This window comes from Scomber scombrus, chromosome 15 (genome assembly GCF_963691925.1).
Source record: "Scomber scombrus chromosome 15, fScoSco1.1, whole genome shotgun sequence".
Taxonomy (NCBI): Eukaryota; Metazoa; Chordata; class Actinopteri; order Scombriformes; family Scombridae; genus Scomber; species Scomber scombrus.
The window spans coordinates 17,436,888-17,445,488 of NC_084984.1; the positions used below are offsets into that span (position 1 = coordinate 17,436,888).

Genomic DNA, 8,601 nt, shown 5'->3' on the forward strand with positions numbered 1-8,601 from the left:
CCAAATATCAACCCTCCTTGGACTTCTTGTGGATAAAACTGAAAGGTCTTTGTACTTTTTCTTAGTGAGATAAGTCTCTCTTTTTTATCTCAGGGTGTTCAGGGGGCAGCAGGTATTACAGGTCCTCAGGGAGAGAGGGGCCCCATCGGCTTCCCAGGTTTCCCAGGGACCAGCGGCCAGCCTGGCCCTAAAGGCACTGAGGTACATTGTACAACACTGACTAACTTCACTCTTTCTGTAGAACACTAAGCAGAATCTACATTAGCAGAAGAAAAACTAAGGTGCACTTCCTTGCGTTTTCCTTTTGAGCTAGTTAGTGAACCGGGAGTGTTTTTTTTGTTGTTTTTTTTTTTACTATTTCAAAGGTAAAGAATTACGTTTTGATTCAGCAGGAAAGTCAAGCTTAAAATTGTAAATAAAAAGAATTAAAAAAAAATGCACCATTGGTTTAATATATAATTTTTAAAGCAAAAAATCTTGACAGTTACATTTTCCTGTTTTACTTTCTTATAACAAGTTGATTTACACGAGCCAAGCACAAAATAAACGTATCAACCATTTACAACATTACATTACGACATTTTTCTCCCGAATTATATTGTATAACCTGATCTTATAACCAGGAGGTAAAAAAAGCAGCCTGGGGAAGGAGAAAAACAAGATAAGCTTGACTGATTTTATATTTCTTCATTCAGGGCACAAACGGAGAAACTGGCCCTCAGGGAAAACAAGGCAGCGCTGGGTTAAAGGTCAGTGATGATTTGTGCTTCTGAACACCAAGAAATGACAGATGACTTCATATGTTGATCCAAACGTCACATTTTACTGTGTAACATTAGAGCTTTCAGTGGCCTCCACGCATGTAAATTTAACAATCAAATTTTCTGAAGTGCTTCGACTGCAATAACAAGAATTTAAAGCAGCTATAATCCATATTTTTTATAATAACAACGGATCAAATGACTATGTTTAATGCGAAAAAGGTCCCCTCGTTCTGATGAACCCTCCGAGAATTATCACCCGACTCTGCAGTTCCCCTCGGCTCCACAAAGCTTTATAGCATCTCTCAGCACGCAACTCCAAATGAATGCTAATGTCACTCCAGTGTGTGCTGAATGTGTTAATGGCCAACTGTTTAACAGCTCTCCATATCACTTTAAGGGTGATAACATGTCAGTGACTACTTTCACATGCACATAATATTCCAGTTTTTGCCCTAATTTGGAAGAACAACAGTATTCCAGCTAAGCTGTTTACATGGCTAATGAAAATAAATATTTCACTAATATTACCGTTTACATGCCGAGCGTTTTCAGGGTTCCCCTCTGCTCGAGTGGGAATGGGAATAAAAAGATCTCCGCAGGCAGTGGAGTAAAAACCAGTGAGGTGAAAAACATTTTTTGAGTGATATTGATATGATTAATACATTTATAGTTAAAGGCACATCCTGTACCTAGTTCGTCCCGTGATGTTTACTACACTGCTGAGTGGTTTTGGTGCATCACACTGAGTTGTCATTATCAGTCCATGGCTGCATGTCATCATAATAATAATCAATCCCCTACGTCCTTGTTGTGAAGAAGGTGTGCTCTGTTTTTCTAGCCCGCACTGAACAGCTCTCCACTCTCCTCTCATTCCTCCACTCTGTCTGCCTTCCTGCTCCAGCTGCCATCATTTTGCCTGCACAGGGGTAAACAGACAAGAGTCACAGTTTGTGTGTCACAAATTGCGTTAAAAACTCCAGTTGAGAAGCACACTCTGAATGTGCTGAAAACATGTCCAAAGAATGCACCGAAAACCCAAATAATGTCAGCATATCCCACATGTCTTAGTCAGGAAAATGCTACATTCAGGATATCCCAACAGAAAATGCTGTTTACAGACCAAATACCAAATTGGAATTATTGTCATATTCACAATAATAATGGAATATTGTGTGTAAACGTAGTCAGTGTTGTGTTAACAGCTTGTTTCCTCTGCCCAGAAGTGGCCAAACAAATCAGCCATTGTAGGTTTAACATGCTGCTAACAATATCTACACTGGTCAATAATTTAGAGGAATATTTAAATAATAATGAAACAGAAAGTGAAGGAAGCCCTTTTCCTGTAGCATGCAAGTCAAAGTGAATATGTCACTGTTGAAATTCAAGTAATAATTGGAATCGCTCGTCACAGCCGGTGTCACTTTCAGCCTTTTGTTTGAAAATGTTGAATCGTGTTTAAAAAAAAGAAAAGAAAAAGCAATGACTGGATGAATTATATTATGTTTGCTTGTATGTCAGACACACAAGATAAACTCTTGATTACCCCCATTTTAAAAACTCGAACATTTATCCACTATTTACAGTTTCACCAATGACTCCTGAGGTGTGTCTAATTTGTTTTTAGCATTTGTTTATAGTGTTTTCATTTTTTAGAGGTTCCAGATCACCTGCCATATTTAAGTCTAACCTGAAATTAATATGGGTATTTCATCAAGTGTCACTTCTTATGTCTTAAGTTTTGAAGTTTAACAATTCAGCATTTTTGTATCTGTATCATGTATCATTTCTACTTTATCTTCTTTATCTTCTACTTTATTTTACTAACGTTAAGAACAAGAAAGCAAGGTCATGGATTTACAGTAGAAGTCCCATTCATTTCACTTTAATTGAAGATGATGGCAATACCTAGATGAACACAAATAAAGATGGTTTCATTGTGGACATTTATGTTCAGCTACACTCACCAATATCTTAACCTCCTTGAAGGGTAACAGGGGACCAGATGGACGTAACGGCAAAGCAGGACCCCGAGGGAACAAGGTACAACACTAATTTATACCATAGTTCATCATACTGCCGACAAAGATCTATGATGGTACTGTAGCTGTCCTTCTAATAAAAATAGGAAAACAAAACATTCATAAAGTTGCCAAATTAGAGTTAACATACAGACACAAGCTGTTTTTGCTAATTATCTGCACAGATGGACCATTTAATTTTCCTGACGAATTGTTTGGCTTCTGCTCCCACTGTGTAATTTACTTGGTATTCTAAATTAAGTTGGGTTTTTTTGTGTGTTGATCTCTTCCTCTCTCTGTACTCCTCTCCAGGGTCGGACTGGGCCAAGAGGCCATGCTGGCCAACCGGGTCCATCGGTAAACTTTCCCCTCTATGGCTCTGGTCAAATATTCAAAATGTGGTTTCTTAAAAATTCTGAATAAAAGCACTGCAAATAGCTAAATTGTGTGAACCATAATCTTTACATATTCATTCCTAATATAGGATTTTTATTCCCATTCTTTTTTATATCAGAATTAAGCTGATTTTTTGGCAGCATGGTCAGTGGATGTGATGGCTTTATAGTTATATAGGATGAACAGTTTGCATGTGTGTGTTTGGTGTTTTCCTCCCAGGGTTTGACGGGGCCACCTGGACCAGAGGGAGCAGAAGGAAAGCCTGGTACACAGGTTCCCATTCTCTATCATATCTCAATTCCATCACCTGTAAATGCTGTGTGTGTCTGAGTGTCCTCTAATATTCTGTGATTTTAAAAAAATAGTTATGTAAACTGATTTCACACATATATTATTACCCATCTTGATTTTAGTCTTATTTTTTATTTTAGAGGGTAGAGGACTAAACCAGGATATGCATATAGAGGGAAGAGACACTGCACTGCACATCATCACATCATTTGACTTCTTTAAAGAAAAACAATGCTTCTCTAAATACAGTATTATAGAGCTTTGGGTATACATTTTAAGGAGTGACATATTAGAAGACTAGATTAGACTGCTAAGATGGAAATGCCCTAAAAATGTCAAAATTGTCTCCCGAGTTGAGTGGAGATCTCTCTTGTGTAGTAATTGTTGGTGTAGACAGCAGGAGGCAGTCTTTGTACAGTAACACTGAGCTGTTATACATTTACATCAGCTTCACAATAACATGATGTATCTCTGTTTCCTTTATTCATCACTATTTTTTATCCAATGTTTACACAGTGTGTCAATTGCTGAGCTTTTAAATCTACACAGTCAATGTTACCATGTTCCTGTTTTTGGTCTGAAACTTTATTTATGTTGAACTGGGGTAGTTCTGGAAAAATAGGTGATTCATCATTTTATCCATTGTTGTAATTTTGATAATGATATTGATCATTCAAGCCATTAGTCAATGAAAGCCGCCAAACATTCTGTCTCCAGCTTTGTGAGAGATTGGCTGCTTTTCTATGTTTTCTATGATTTTAAGTTAAATATTGTTGGGTTTTGGACAAAAAAAGCACTTTGGAGTACAATCTGATGCACGAACCGATTTGGCAATTTTGTGACATTTTAAAGAATCAATGATCATAAAAATAATCAACAGATTGATCAATAATGAATGCAATAATTTATATTGCGTAACACATTAATTAAGAGACTGAACCCAAGATTAAATGGCTTGATATGATTGAAATGTATGTGTTGAGTTCATATATTAATTACTTAAAGTGATGATATTTACTATTTGCACTCTGGATGACCTCTGCTGCTGGGAAAAATTACATTGTTGGCATTTTCTCTGACTTTTTTTCAGGGTCCTTCAGGTGCAGTTGGCAGTGCGGGCAGTAAAGGACCAACGGTAAGACTGTTAGCCTCAGAATGACCTCATCTTTCAGTTTATGACATCATCCCTCCAGATCACCCTTTTTGGCTACATGCCAAAACCTGCAGGGTTCAACTGAATAAAAATGCACTATTGCACTTTTACAAGACAGCCCAGGATTAAATGATTGAGGGGTTTATAGGTTTATGAGCAGGCAAACACAACAAACACTGCCAAGAAAAATAACAAGGCAGAGCAGAACCTGCTACCAGCCAGTTGTGTAAACTTTTAGGAGTGGCTGGGGCTGTTCAGAGTTCATTTAAGTGCATGTGTATATGTATCATACACATGCTTACACATACTATATGTTGTATAAACACACTGAGGCCAAAAGCATGTGAACACCTTAACATTGCATCTATTACCAGTTAAAAGATTGGACACACCTTCCCATTTACTTGAATTAGAAAGTGTGTCCAAACTTTTGACTGGTACTGTGTATGTGATTCCAAAATCATGGACATTCATCAACTACTATATCAGCCTTTTTGGAATTCACTTAACTCTCAGCCACAAGAGCATTAGTGAGATTGGGCAGTGATGTTGGGTATTCCCATAATGGAACCAAGGGACCATAAAAAACAGCTCCAAAGACCAATATATGTGTGTATGTTAAAACTCTTAATCTCATAAGAAAACTGGATTTACTACTTAAAACTGATCAGACAAACAGACAAAACTCAATAAAATTGACAGATTATTAATTGCATTGCAATTACATTATTAATTTTTCAAGCTATTACAGACCAATGTAGCCCGTCGAGCCCCAATTAATATCTTAATCACCAATATATTATCCATAATGACTTTTAGGGAATAGCCTCATACAATCCCATCAAATGAAATGGCTAAAACACAATTAAATGGAAGATTAAGCAACTATTAGTAAAATACTGAATGAACTAATTTAAATCAACAATTTAACAGCTCAGTGCACGTCTGTTAATTGCAGGAAATAAATGAAAGTTTCTTTCACATGTGCATTTCTATATTTTGGGGTCAGTTATGCAATTTTTAATGTCTTCTTTCATCCCACCATGTCTTTTTTCACTTACTTGATAGTTTCTATGCATCTTTTATTCTTTTCCAGGGTTTTCCAGGAATTGCTGGTGAGAGAGGAGCAGATGGCCCACCAGGTTCTGTGGTAGGTTTCGTTGTAATTATGTTGCTGTGTAGTGTGTAGGAAGACAGAGGAACTTTAAACTGTAACTACAAATCTGTTTTTTTTTTAAGTCAACACTGTTAGTTAGGGATATTTGTTGGAGATGGTTTTGGTCAGAGTTGAAAAGCGTACGACGACGAAAATATGACTGTTGTGACTTTTGAGATACTGTTCATTTTTATTTTCTTCACAATTAGCAATGATAAAGTGCAAAAGTTTAAATAAGACAGCTATAAAGTTATAATTGGATAGGATAGGCTAGCATTTTCCCCCTACTTGGCAAGGCAAGGCAAGGCAGTTTTATTTATATAGCGCATTTCATACACAGTGGCAACTCAATGTGCTTTACATAAAAGAAACATTTAACAGAAATAATTGAAAAAACATGGAATTTGAGAAATAAAAATAAAACCCAATCATCCAACACATACATACCCCCCCCCCCCCCCCACCCACACACACACACACTAATAATAAAAACAAAGTACAGAAACATAGAAAGAGAGAGAAATAAAATACTATAATAGAGCACTTGAGTGTTTGTGCTATGCTAAACTAAAATACACTGTGATATCGATTTTCTTCTCCAACTCCTGCTCAGATAACAAGCAAACAGATTTATTTAAGTATACCACATGCTTGATCAGCAACATCCTTATTTTGACTGCCCTTGTTGCTATAAGGTTCATGGTGTTTGGACAGTGGTATTGATTGTAACTTTGGCCCTTTGGTGATAGAGTGTTTTTATCTGACAGGGGCCACCGGGCAAGACAGGACCTCCAGGCTCACCAGGACCTCCAGGAGACAAGGTGACTATGCAGACACAGAGCAGTCATGACCTCCTTCACATCAACACACAAATATTTGTTGTATACGTGTATATGGTAATTGTTTGTGTGTGTGTGTGTGTGTGTGTGTGTGTGTGTGTGTGTGTGTGTGTGTGTGTGTGTGTGTGTGTGTGTGTGTGTGTGTGTGTGTGTGTGTGTGTTTTCAGGGTTTTACAGGGAAGCCAGGCGTGGAGGGACCTCAAGGCCCAGTAGGCCTGTATGTAAGTGATTCTTCAGCAAGGCAGATACAAGGAATGCACCTGTAGCCTACTACCTTTTCACAGCATATGCAAATGCATACAGTATGTCAATAGAATATCATTGCATATTAAGTTTTAATTTTTCTAAATTTTTTATTAGTTTAATCATAAAAATAAGCAATATGTTGAATATTGATTCAACATTGATTAGACGGCATGGTTTCTTACGTACCTGCATGTTAATCAGTTGATAATATAAGTCCTTATCATGTTAATGTCAGCTGAAGTAATTCAGTTTTAAGCATCAAGTTTTTATTGACAACCTGGCACAACCGGACCGGCTATGATAACTAAACTGTATGGTATTTTGGGAGAATGTTTGTTTCTTTTTAAATTATTGAAGTACTGTGGAATGAAACTATCATATATATAAGAGGGTTTTTTTTATTTTTTTTATAAGTAGTCAGACCCAATACAAAAACCCAAATGTAATAAAGAGCCAGTGATGGTATGGATTCAAGTCTCATAGTTTTCATTTTAATACAACAGTATTTTCTGCAAGGAGCAGATTGGTTTCAGTTGAATTTCCTCATGAATTTTATGTCGCCATGCACCAAGGATTTGTTGTTCTTCCCTCTTTTAAAGGTCATTATTTATTGGAGTTTACACTGAGATAATTCACAGCTCAGGAAATTATTTTAGAAAGAAAGTGCAGAGGAATAAATGTAGATGAGCTGATGCAACACCCAGTCCTTCTCATTAATAAAACATTACTACACATTATTAGTATTTACCCTACAAATGGTATTTGGAAAATCATTTCACCCACACTGTGAAACTTTCTTGCCCAGAGTAAATTAACATTGGTACCAATCAATCTTTCTGCTAAATTTCAAGCTAGTAACAGGCCTTTAAGTTGCTAGCATATTAAGACTTGAAGCATGAGGAAACAGCTAACCTAGCTCTGTCCAAAAGAAAAGAAAATCTCAAAAACCAACACATAATGTCATGTTTGTTTAACTCATTGAAACCCAAATTGTAAAACTGACCATTTTGGTTTATGGTTTTGTGTACTGGAACTAGCCAGGTTAGCTGTTTCCACCATTTCCTGTCTTTATACCAAGCTAAACTAAATTATTGCTGGTCCTAGCTTCATGACACAAAAATCCTTTTAACTCTGCAAGAAAGTTCAATGTGTTTTTTTTAATATTGAAAACTCCAATTAATGTTCAGTAAGTGTTAAAAAGCCTACCCAATAGTATGTATAGTCTAACCTGTCACATACTTTTCAGAATAATACAAAAGCTAATATCCAGGGCCACCCTTGCAATTTTCTGGTTATTGTTGTGTTGTACTGATTCAATCTGACCTGACATTAAATGATGATTATTTACAGTCTTTTGTCTGTTGCTTTTATCATCAGGGTATCCACGGGCCTGTGGGCATGCGTGGACTTCCAGGTGTCACAGGAGAAAGGGTAAGGTCAGCTTTCTCTCACATACATCTCCACAACACCACAACATTTGCTGATAAACAATCACAAAAGTAATCTCTTCTCTTCTACACCAGGGTGAGCCAGGTTTAAGAGGCTTACCTGGACCAGTTGGCAAGCCAGGACCTGCAGTAAGTGTCTATAGTTTATTTTTTTTATTTCTTATCTATCGACCTCTGAAAAGTGAAAGGAGTATAAAAGAGGCGTGCTGAGTATTGTACAGAAGATTTGATTAAGACAGCAGCTATGATGGGGTCATACCTAGGAGGGATTGGCACTGTAAATAAACCAG

The 8,601-nt window shown here is 36.9% G+C and overlaps 1 long non-coding RNA gene across 1 annotated transcript; it reads left to right on the forward strand.

The window, feature by feature from the left end:
* Nucleotides 1-6,782: 6,782 nt before the first annotated feature.
* Nucleotides 6,783-8,433, forward strand: LOC133995243 (uncharacterized). The gene is made up of 3 exons (XR_009927143.1): nucleotides 6,783-6,838; nucleotides 8,241-8,294; nucleotides 8,387-8,433. It is a non-coding gene; the product is annotated as an uncharacterized LOC133995243 (long non-coding RNA).
* The last annotated feature ends 168 nt before the right edge of the window (nucleotides 8,434-8,601 follow it).